Consider the following 12,764-nt stretch of genomic DNA (forward strand, 5'->3'; position numbering starts at 1 on the left):
TTCTCGGTCTTTTCCACAGAATGAATTTTCCTGAATGTTCCACACCTAAATCATATTCTCCCTCGTTAATTTTTATCACAGGATCCTTTTCCATTGTTAGCATACTTATGTTTTTCTTGATTTAATATTTGCTCCCTCCACTTGACTACAAGCTCAATGAGAGCATGCACCACGCACATCACATGTATATGACATCACATCAACCAAACCCAAATTTTTTTCTAGGGCACTGCATTAATTCCCTAGGGCCGCCATAATAAAGCACTACAACCTGGGGGGCTTAAACAACAGAAATGTATTGTCTCACAGTTCTGGACGCTAGAAATCTGAAATCAAGCTGTCTTCAGGGTTGTTTCCTTCTGAGGCTTGTGAAGGCAGTATCTGTTCCAAGTCTCTCTCCTAGCTTCCAGTAGCCCCTGGCATTCCATGGCTTGGAGATGGTGTTCTCCCTGTGTCTTCACATTGTCTTCCCTCCATATGTGTCTGTGCCTGTGTCCAGTTCTGCCCACTTATGAGGACACAGTCGTATTGGATCAGGACCCACCTTAACTCGATCATCTGCAGGGACCCTATTTCCAAATAAGGTCACATTCACAGGCACTAGAGGTTAGGACTCCAGCATCTTTGCACAGTTTAACCCATGACAAACATTAACCTTTCATCTTCCTGGGTAATATCTATGACCCAAATGACATCACATCAAACAATTTTTTTCTAGGACACTAATTGTTATTTTTTTCTTCTATCACACTACACAGAAGAAAAGTCAGCCACAGGGCTACTTCTACTCCTAGGCTTCTGAAAGCCACTGGAGAGTATTACACAATCCTGCAAGCAAGCTGAGAGTAGAAATTAGGTCCTTCTTTTCACTTCAGATACTATTTGACCTCACCGCCCACCAGAGCCTGTCCTACTCTCAGCAGGTGATCTGGTTTCTGCTCCAGAAAAAAATAAACGTCAGAGGGTCTTGAATCATTTACCTTTGCACCCTATTCCCACCCACCTCACTCAATAAGCAACCATATACCTATAAATATATATGTATTTTTCCTCTTTTCCTTCTTCTTCAGAGGAATAAGTGTCAATTCTCCTGCCAAGTCTTATCCTTCCAGCCACGCTCCTAGCACATTCCCACCCATCTCTTAAGTTATGCTTTGTCATTAATCCCCTCTTTTAAAAAAATAAAACTTTTTTTTTTTTACTTTTATTTGCATTTATTTTTTGCAGCATTTCTTCAGTTTCTTCTGGGATATCTTTTTCTTCTGTGCAAACTGCTCTTCTGCTTTAGAAACAATCTGTTCTTTTTCAGTAAGGATCATCTCAGTGGGGCTGGGAGAGCTCATGTATGGGATGATCCAACCATGAGCTCTGTAAGTCCTGCACCAAATCCTGGCGGCTTTGTTCACCTGGATGTTCTTAATGACCACAAAATCTACATTTAAGCCCTTAACTTCAGCATTACTCTCTGCATTTTTGAGCATGTGCAGTAAAAATTCAACACTTTTTTTGGGCCACTGACCCTGCGTCCAGCCCCACGGTTTGGCCTGGACACACCTACCAACTCCACCATTGTAATGATGGAATGGCGCACCGCGCAGGCTCAGCGGCCATGGCTCATGGGCCCAGCCACTCCGCGGCATGTGGGATCTTCCCGGACTGGGGCACGAACCCGTGTCCCCTGCATCGGCAGGCGGACTCTCAACCGCTGCACCACCAGGGAAGCCCCACATTGCTTCTTTAAAGTGACATCCTTCAGATACTTGGTGGCTTTTCGGATATGCATACCCTTAATGGCCTGGGCAGTTTCACAAGTGTTCTTAAAGTGAACACGAAGATTTGAACCTCCTGACTTGCATGATTTTGTGGGGTTTTCTGGGTCAAGTGAATAGCGAACCACTTTTAGAGGTCACCTCAGGCTGCTTACTGGAAAAGGAATCAAAAAAATAAAACTTTTGGTTGTAAAATACATAAATAACACATGTACAAAAAACCCACAAGACAAATGTAGAGCTTCACAAATTATTATAAGCTTAACCCTATAGTAAACACCACCCAGATGATAAAACACAACTTTGTAGCCACCCAAGAAATACTTCTCTATACCCCCATCCCAATCATAAACCTCGCAAGTTACCACAACCCTTGACTTTTATTGTAATCATGTCCCTGAATTTCCTTCTATTTATGCCAACCAATTGAGCAAACTACAATTTACAAATCTTACAAAACTAAAATTTCATTTTGCTCATTTTTTATTTGATGTATCATTTGGTCTCTGTTTATCTGTGTGTTCTCCCTCCTGCTCTCTTACAAATTACCTGTTGAATAGCCTAGGACCCCTGACCTGCAGATTTACCCACAACCTGGATTTTCTTGACTGTGTACTCACTCACGGTGACATTGAACTTGTACCTCTGTCCTCATATTTCCTGGAGATTGGCAGCTGGATCCAGAGGCTTGGTCAGGCTCGGGTTCAACCCCTTTACCATAACTACAAGTTTTCTTGTATCTTTTCATCAAAATCTCATAATAGGGCTTCCCTGGTGGCGCAGTGGTTAAGAATCCGCCTGCCAATGCAGGGGACATGAGTTTGAGCCCTGGTCCGGGAAGATCCCACGTGCCACTGAGCAACTAAGCCCGTGAGCCACAACTACTGAAGCCCATGCTCCTAGAGCCTGTGCTCTGCAACAAGAGAAGCCACCTCAATGAGAAGCCCACGCACCACAAGGAAGAGTAGCCCCCGCTCGCCACAACCAGAGGAAAGCCCTCGCGCAGCAATGAAGACCCAACACAGCCAAAAAATAAATAAATAAATAATTTTTAAAAAATCTCATAATATCTGGTTGTGCCTCTTTTTGTGCTTTCAGTAATCATTGATACTTAACTCTCAGATCCATTAATTCATCAAAGGTTGAAAAGGGGTGATATTTTAATTGCCACTGCACTGCACTGGGAGTGCACTGGGAGTGCACTGGGAGTGCAGTGAATAAACCCTGAGTTAGTTTCTTTGGCTAAACGGCACAAGAGCAGGACAGTTTTTACAGAATAAAAGTAACAATTCTGAAATTCATATGGAACCACAAAAGATCCCAAATAGCCAAAATAATGCTGAGAAAGAACAAGAAAGCTGGAGGCACCATGCTTCTTAATTACAAACTATATTATAAACCTATAGTAATCAAAACAGTATGGTACTGGCATAAAAACAGGCACATACACCAATGGAACAGAAATAAGAGCCCATGCATATATGATCAACTAATATATTTCAAGAGAGCCAAGAACACTCAATGGAGAAAAGATAGGGAGATGCAAATAAAAAACACAATAAGATATCACTTCACACCTGTCAGGATGGCTATCATCAAAAAGACAAGAGATAACAAATGCACATGAGGATGTGGAGAAACGGGAAGCCTGATACACAACTGATGGAATGTAAATTGGTGCAGCCACTATGAAAAACAGTTTGGAGGTTCCTCAAAGATTAAAAATGGAACTAACAACCCCAATATTCACAGCAGCATTATTTACAATACCCAACATATGGAAGCAAACTAAGTGTCCATCAACAGATGAATGGATAAAGAAAATGGGACGGATACACACACACACACACACACACACACACACACACACACACATATATAATCAATGGCATACTACTCAGTAATAAAAAAAGAAATGAGATTTTGCCATTTGCAACAACATGGATGGACCTGGAGGGTATTATGCTAAGCGAAATAATTCAGACAGAGAAAAACAAGTATCATTATGATATCACTTATATGTGGAATCTAAAAAATAAAACAAACAAATGACTATAACAAAAAAGAAACAAGACTCACAGCTATGGAGAACAAACTAGTAGTTACCAGTGTGAGAAGGAAGCGGAGAGGAGCAAGTCAGGGGGAGGGGATTAAGAGGTACAAACTACTATGTGGAAAACAAGCTACAAGGATATATTGTACAACACAGGAATTACAGCCAATATTTTATAATAACTATAAATGGAGTATAACCTTTAAAAAATTGTGAATCATGGGCTTCCCTGGTGGCACAGTGGTTGAGAGTCCGCCTGCCGATGCAGGGGACATGGGTTCGTGCCCCGGTCCAGGAGGATCCCACGTGCCGCGGAGCGGCTGGGCCCGTGAGCCGTGGCCACTGAGCCTGCACATCCGGAGCCTCTGCTCCCCAGCGGGAGAGGCCACAACAGTGAGAGGCCCACGTACTTCAAAAAAAAAAAAAATTGTGAATCACTATGTTGTACACCTGAAACTCACATAATATGGTACATCAACTATATTGTAACTAATAAAAATCATCACTAAAACTATTACTAAAAGATGCACTTCATAAAGCAGTAAATTAAGCCCAGAGAGAAGAAATAAGATGAAAAAGCATTAATAAGGAAATTATTTACATCAGAGAATATTATAAGCAACAACTATTAAAATAATAAAATATATAAATAAGTAATTTAGAGGTATAAAAATAAGGTTAAATTAAAATATTAAACACAATATGAAAGGTGAGCAGAAAACCACTGCACTAAAACATTCCAAAGTCTTTGAATTATTGGAAGAAGATGAAGATAATGATTAACTTTAGACATTTCTTAACCAAGTTTACTGGTTAAAAATAAATCTCTATTAGAATAAAATTAGAACGTGTAACTTCGAAACCAAAGGAAGCATAATCAGTACAAGCAAAAATCAATCAATAATCACTTAATCAATAAAACAGTAAATAAAAAGCACAAAAAAGACAGAAATAAATTGTCACTTATCAAAGCAAATATAAATGGACGATAATTATCAGTTAAAAGACAGAGGTTTTAAGATTGATTTTTTTAATCTGGCAATAACCTATTTATAATAAGAGTGAAAACAACACCGAAAGACAAAGAAAGGTGGGCTATAGTCAGAAAAAATAATGTCAATTCTAGCAAAAACTGCTGATTTTACATTCCAGTATACTTTCTCCTATTTTTCTTTAATAATCAGCCAGAGCACAGGGCCACTGGGGACTTTCATTCTTTAGTTGCAGTTGAGCAGTCCATTCACTAATGAGCTTTATGATTTCATATCTCTTAGCAGCCATAAATAATGAGGCCCACAAATTAGATGCACATTGCTGGGCAGAAACACCTATGACCCTCCTGGTTTACAAAGATCAGGGCTCTGATATGTGCTTGGCTGTGTCCTTTAGCTTTGTTTTTTAATGCCATAAAAGTGGGCACCTACAGTACGTTTAGAATTATTGTATCTTCCTGTCTCTTATCATTATGTAGTGACATTCTTTGCCTTTTTGCCCATAAACATTGTTATAGTTTTTTGCTTCAGATCCTCTTTTTGCTAATGTTCATGTAGCTTTACCAGGTTTCTATGAAATATAATTTTCCTGTGGTGACACTTAGGATCTGGTATAATGTAAATAATGGGAAACCCCAAAATAAAAGTGACTTAAATAAGATAGAATTCTCTCTCATATAAAGGAGACCTAGAAGGAAGTTGAAACGGCTACCAAACTGAGTAGCTGAAAACTACTAAATGTCCTCATATCTCTGATGCCACCAACAAGTCATGTTCAGCTTAGCCTAGGAGGAGACTATCTGCATCCCACAGCACCAAGTCGCTGAACAAAGTGAGGAGCCTTTCTGTCTTTAAAAAATGATAGATAGAAGGTATGGACATGTACTCCATCTACCACATAAGCCTCAAAGTTAATATTATTTCAACTTTAGGAAGCATGTATTAGGACACAAACCAAGGAAAACCAATGTAAGATGTGTGGACTTCAAACCCGTATCAATAAAACGCATTATTCTCTGGCCACCCCTCATCAGTGTAATCGTGATCATAAAATACTCCAACCGTGTCCATCCTCCAGCAGTGCATGCGGGGCTCAAAGTACTCTTGCTGCAACCCAGCTGACATAGAATATTTCAACCCCGTGATGACTGTTTCTCATCATAAATCAATATGTTATGATACATGTTTTGTAAATAAATCTGATGAGCCTGGTTTATGTGAATCTAGACCTGGGGGATGGATATGCTTTGGGAGAGTGGAAAACCAAGACACAGACCCCGGATTATGGCAAATACACAAGTGTAATGAGTACCCCAGAGTCAGACCACTCTTCTTCACACACTGACATTACCTCTCTCCTCAACATCTGCATAGGCTTCGCTTGTACAATATCACTGGCTTATTAATAGTTCTATAGTGGACACTACCAGCTTGAGCAATGTTTCAGTGTAAGGGACAAGCCAACAGAGGCGTTGCCTAATGAGCTGACTGAACACTTGAAACAACCTTCTAACTTCCTTAACTCGAATCCTGCCCTGACATCCATCCCACACAGAACTGCTCAATGGGTCCATCCAAAAGACAAGTCAGACCTTCCCACATCCTCACACTCCCTTCAGGAGTGCCTCTATAATACACTCAGTCTACAGTTGTTAACATTTCACTCATGGGGGGAGGGATAAACTGGGAATTTGGGATTAACATATACATACTACTATACATAAAATAGATAAACAACAAGGACCTACAGTATAGCACAGGGAATTATATTCAATATCTTCTAATACCATGAAAGGAACCTGAAAAGAATAGATATATATATATATAAAAACCCTCCAGAAAGTAGGCAAAGAAGGAACTTACCTCAACATAATAATGGCCATATATGACAAACCCACAGCCAACATCGTCGTCAATGGTGAAAAACTGAAACCATTTCCACTAGGATCAGGAACAAGACAAGGCTGCCCACTCTCACCACTATTATTCAACATAGTTTTGGAAGTTTTAGCCACAGCAATCAGAGAAGAAAACGAAATAAAAGGAATCCAAATCGGAAGAGAAGAAATAAAACCATTACTGTTTGTGGGTGACAAGATACTCTACATAGAGAATCCTGAAGATGCTACCAGAAAACTACTAGAGCTAATCAATGAATCTGATAGAGTAGCAAGATACAAAATTAATGCACAGAAATCTCTTGCATTCCTATACACTAATGATGAAACATCTGAAAGAGAAATTAAGGAAACACTCCCATTTACCACTGCAACAAAAACAATAAAATATCTAGAAATAAACTTACCTAAGGAGACAAAACACCTGTATGCAGAAAACTACAAGACACTGATGAAAGAAATTAAAGATGATACAAATAGATGGAGAGATATACCATGTTCTTGGATTGGAAGAATCAACATTGTGAAAATGACTCTACTACCCAAAGCAATCTACAGATTCAATGCAATCCTTATAATACTACCAATGCCATTTTTCACAGAACTAGAACAGAAAATTTCACAATTTGTATGGAAACACAAAAGACCCCAAATAGCAAAAGCAATCTTGAGAACGAAAACCGGAGCTGGAGGAATCAGGCTCCCTGACTTCAGACTATACTACAAAGCTACAGTAATCAAAAGAGTATGGTACTGGCACAAAAACAGAAATATAGCTCAATGGAGCAGAATAGAAAGACCAGAGATAAACCCACACACATATGGTCACCTTATCTTTGATAAAGGAGGCAAGAATATACAATGGAGAAAAGACAGCCTCCTTCAGTAAGTGGTGCGGGGAAAACCGGACAGCTACATGTAAAAGAATGAAATTAGAACACTCCCTAACACCATACACAAAAATAAACTCAAAATGGATTAAAGACCTAAATGTAAGGCCAGACACTATCAAACTCTTAGAGGAAAACATAGGCAGAACACTCTATGACATAAATCACAGCAAGATCCTTTTTGACCCACCTCCTAGAGAAACGGAAATAAAAACAAAAATAAACAAATGGGACCTAATGAAACGTAAAAGCTTTTGCACAGCAAAGGAGGCCATAAACAAGACAAAAAGACAACCCTCAGAATGGGAGAAAATATTTGCAAATGAAGCAACTGACAAAGGGTTAATCTCCAAAATATACAAGCAGCTCATGCAGCTCAATATCAAAAAACAAACAACCCAATCCAAAAATGGGCAGAAGAGCTAAACAGACATTTCTCCAAAGAAGATATACAGATTGCCAACAAACACATGAAAGGATGCTCAACATCACTAATCATTAGAGAAGTGCAAATCAAAACTCACACCAGTCAGAATTGCCATCAGCAAAAAATCTACAAACAATAAATGCTGGAGAGGGTGTGGAGAAAAGGGAACCCTCTTGCACTGTTGGTGGGAATGTAAATTGATACAGCCACTATGGAGACCAGTATGGAAGTTCCTTAAAAAACTAAAAATAGAACTACCATACAACACAGCAATCCCACTACTGGGCATATACTATGAGAAAACCATAATTCAAAAAAGAGTCATGTACCACAATGCTCACTGCAGCTTTATTTACAATAGGCCAGACATGGAAGCAACCTAAGTGTCCACTGACAGATGAACGGATTAAGAAGATGTGGCACATACATACAATGGAATATTACTCAGTCATAAAAAGAAATGAAATTGAATTATTTGTAGTGAGGTGAATAGACCTGGAGACTGTCATACAGAGTGAAGTAAGTCAGAAAAAGAAAAACAAATACCATATGCTAACACATATATATGGAATCTAAAAAAAAAAAAAAAAAGGTTCTGAAGAACCTAGCGGCAGGACAGGAGTAAAGATGAAGATGAAGAGAATGGACTTGAGGACACAGGGAGGGGGAAGGGGAATCTGGGACAAAGTGAGAGAGTGGCATGGACATATATTCACTAGCAAATGTAAAATAGATAGCTAGTGGGAAGCAGGCACATAGCACAGGGAGATCAGCTCGTTGCTTTGTGACCACCTAGAGGGGTGGGATAGGGAGGGTGGAGGGAGATGCAAGAGGGAGGGGATATGGGGATATATGTATACATATAGCTGATTCATTTTGTTATACAGCAGAAACTAACATACCATTGTAAAGCAATTATACTGCAATAAAGATGTTAAAAAGAATAGACATATAGATACATTTATGTATTACTTAAATACTTCCCTGTATACCTGAAACATTGTAAATCGACTATACTTCAGTAAGTTTTAAAAAAAGAATCTGAAAAAGAATACATATAACTGAATCCCTCTGTTGTATACGTGGAACACTGTAAATCAACTGTACTTCAATAAAAAATAAAATTAAATAAATAAATTTTCACTCATGGTCCTTTGTAACCTGGCTCTACCTCCTTCTCCAGCCTTATCTGTAACCACCCCCCATGTTCTAGTGATACATAAATGTGTGTTCATACCGGCACACACCAAACTTTTCTATACCTCTCTCCCCCGATCCTATGGATCTACTGATTGTTCCTAGAGCCCTCTTTCTTGTACTTCCTGGATAATCCCTACTTAGCCTTAAAGATTCTACTCCAGAGTATCATCTCCTCCAGGAGTCCTTCCCTGTTTCCCTCAAAGCTCAGTTTCATGCCCCAAGTTTCCATAGCACCCTGTACATAAACCCTGTAGAACAGCTTTTACCTCATCATATTAAAATTATAACCTATGGCCCATGCAACTGTGAGCGCAGAGTTTTCTCTCTTCTTTACGTCCCTGGAACCCAGAACAGTGCCCGGCATAAAGTGCCACTAATTTCAGTGGCCACACTGAATGGAACGGAACTGAATCTCCCCCTTTTCCTGCTCTCTTGAGTGCTCTACTTCCACGCCCCATGCTACATTTCTCCTCCACACCCACAGTGATCCTGGCCCTTCCGTAGTTTCCCACATTGGGTCTGTGCCTCACTTCTTACAGATATGAGTCTGAGTAAGGGAAGGGTGGGCTGCTGATCTGCCCATACTTATGAGCAAGGCTGAATATGTGTCACATGCCAGGCACATGACCAGTGTTGCAGAACTGCCTTTCTCCACAGCCCCTCATAGAAATCCTTGGAGATGCGGACAGCCCAGTTAGCTACAAGTGTGCTAAGAAATTTGAGGACGGGGAAGAGACTTCAATGCCCAATGGAAAAAATCATGTTCTCTAAGCAATCTGGCAGAAGCTAAGGAAGAAGGCAAACTAGCCCTGGGGACTTCTGGGCATCAGTCCCAGTGGCATAAGGCCATCTGATCTTGAAAGAAGGTACTGAGAACATTCTTCCCTGCGTGTGGCCAGGGACCAGTTCCCAGCCAATATCTCCTCACAGAATGTCCTAAGACTCCAGACATAATCAAATCTTGCTAAAGGCAATAAACTGATTCACCTGATCACACAGCCCCTTCCAGGCAGATGTATCTCTTTGATCACTTGGGACAACCAGACCCCACTTTCCTCTCTGAACTTCTCCAGGTCCAGGGAGTGATTTCTTCATTATCCTCATGTCGAAGGAGCTGTTATGTGTAGCCAGCTGGATTTTCCTACTTGGGTTTGGACTTGGGTTTTGGTCTGAAATTGTCTCTCAGAGCTTGCAGGGTGTTAGAGACACTGAAACTATGATCTTAATCCTCACTCTAAGTCCTGCCCCAGCAAACAGTTAGAAGAACATGGTAAAAGAGTGGAAGGTTCTGGACCATGGCCTAGGAGAGCCAAGATTTAGGTCAAGTTTTGCCAGTAATCAGAGGAGCTGCTGTGCTCAGACCCTTTGTTCCTGTTCCTCTGCCCCCAGTCGCTGCAGCCTCCACTGCTTTTGGGCCTACCAGCCTAAAGAAAGAGTCTGAAGTCCCACAGTTGCTAAGGAGACGGCAGCAATGCACTCCTACCCTCTGACTTCCATGGAGTCTCCTATCAGCTCTATATGGCAGAATGGGTCATACTGAAGCCCCAACCGTCCTGCCCAGCTTGAAGCAAGGGTCTCTCCATCTTCCACTGGGAAGTTCTAGGGTCTGAACCATGTCCCTTCATCAGATATGGAAGGCCACCTCCTTGCACTGACCCGGATCTTCCTCTTGACACGTGTGCTTCCAGATAAGGGGATGGGTGTAAGTTAAGCTGGGCCACGGGAATAGGTCTCAGGCCTTCCCCGAGACTGACATCTCCACGGATTCTCCAGGGATGAGCTGGATGTGGGGCAAAGATCCTGCAAGAGGAGGCTGGTCTAGGGAAATGAATCTTTAAACCTTGCGATCCAGTGCTCTGTTGTGAAACCTTGGGCTCCTGGTCAAAATCTCAGGCACCATCCCTCCCTACTCCCGCGTTCCTAAGCCCCGGAGATTAACCACAGAAGTTAAAAGGAAAGGAGCTCTGTGTGCCCACTGGTATATTCCAGGATTAGTGAGATGGGAGGACTTTTTTTTAATCCCAGGGATTTTCACTATAGGAAACAGAATCTCTTCCAACTTGATTCTGGGTAAAGTATTCATTATAACACGAATACACTGAGCATTTTGCAGTCCACGAAGGCAGGTGTGCAGCAGATCATATATCACAAAAGAGAACCATCAAACAAGCAAGGTTGTAGCAACATAAGCGTTCTGTTGTTGAAATAGGGACGGAATCCCTTGGGGAGCCCTGGCAAAGCAGTACCCTCAGAAGCACACCTGGGAAAGATATTTTCTGAGGGTAATCCATCCCTGACCCTCACCTAAACTTTTTCCAATGAAAAAGCTGTGTGCTTGGGCTTCCCTGGTGGCGCAGTGGTTGAGAGTCCGCCTGCCGATGCAGGGGACACGGGTTCGTGCCCCGGTCCGGGAAGATCCCACATACCGCGGAGCGGCTGGTACCGTGAGCCATGGCCGCTGAGCCTGCGCTCCACAGCGATAGAGGCCACAACGGTGAGAGGCCCGCGTACCGCAAAAAAAAAAAAAAAAGCTGTGTGCCTGCTAGAACAACCAGATTTTCAGCTATTCCATCAGGGTCAGGCAAGTGGAGGCCAAAGACGCGTTGCAGGAGGGATGAAACTGACAGAGAAACACAGTTCTACAAGACTTGCTGAAGAGCCACAGTGCAGTAGGTAAGGGCCAGCCTGCCAATGTCGCTCTTGTTCTTTTCTCATCCCTCTTCTCTCGCAATTCTTTCGACTTATATTATACATATAAGGCCAAGTCACTTTCCACTCATTTTTTCCCCTTTTCCTGATTAAAAAAGGCAGAACAATCAACAAGAACCCACAGTTCCTATATTTTATATTTGTCATCTCCATTTACCTCTACAATAATCTTATGAACAGGTACATTTATTTTCATTTTACAGATGAAGAACCCGAAATTCAGACATATTAGGTAACTTAGCCAATATCACATAACTCATAAGTAGCAGAGCCCAGAGGCCAACCCATTCTAGCAGAAGCCAAGGTCTGTGTTCTTTCCACTATCCATGGCCTGCCTTTACATCAGTACGAAAGTTAGGGTAGCAATCGTAAAAGAAACCATTCTCTCTCATTTATTCCCATTTGGAGCGCCCAATTTAAGTATGGGACCCTACATAGAGTGAGTTTTCTTTGAGCTTCCCCATCCAACGAGACTCGATTTCCACGTCTTTCATGGGCCTCAAGCTCTGCCGTGCCACAAACTTCATGCAACTTTTATGGCTTCTTTACTTTATGTGCCTTTTTTTTTTTTTTTTTAACCGCTTACCTGTCTTGAAAAACCTTCTCTTGTTCCTGCGTAGGGTGCCTACCCTATGATATTTATTTCTAACAGGTCACCCTCCGTAGTAGACAATAATAGCAAATAACTGATAAGAACGTATACTTTGCTATCTCCACCCCCGGTCGCGGCAGCCTCCGCTGCTTTCACGCCTAGCACTCTGAAGATAAAAAAAAGAAAAAAAGGTTTTTTAAAAACCCTAAAACGCTTTAAAATCTAAAAACTGAC

General features: G+C 41.3%; 1 pseudogene; it reads right to left on the reverse strand.

The window, feature by feature from the left end:
* Positions 1 to 1,235: 1,235 nt before the first annotated feature.
* Positions 1,236 to 12,764, reverse strand: part of LOC112410687 (60S ribosomal protein L17 pseudogene) — an 11,716-nt pseudogene continuing 187 nt past the window's right edge.

Source organism: Neophocaena asiaeorientalis, unplaced genomic scaffold (genome assembly GCF_003031525.2).
Source record: "Neophocaena asiaeorientalis asiaeorientalis breed wild unplaced genomic scaffold, Neophocaena_asiaeorientalis_V1.1 scaffold635, whole genome shotgun sequence".
In the NCBI taxonomy this organism is placed as follows: Eukaryota; Metazoa; Chordata; class Mammalia; order Artiodactyla; family Phocoenidae; genus Neophocaena; species Neophocaena asiaeorientalis.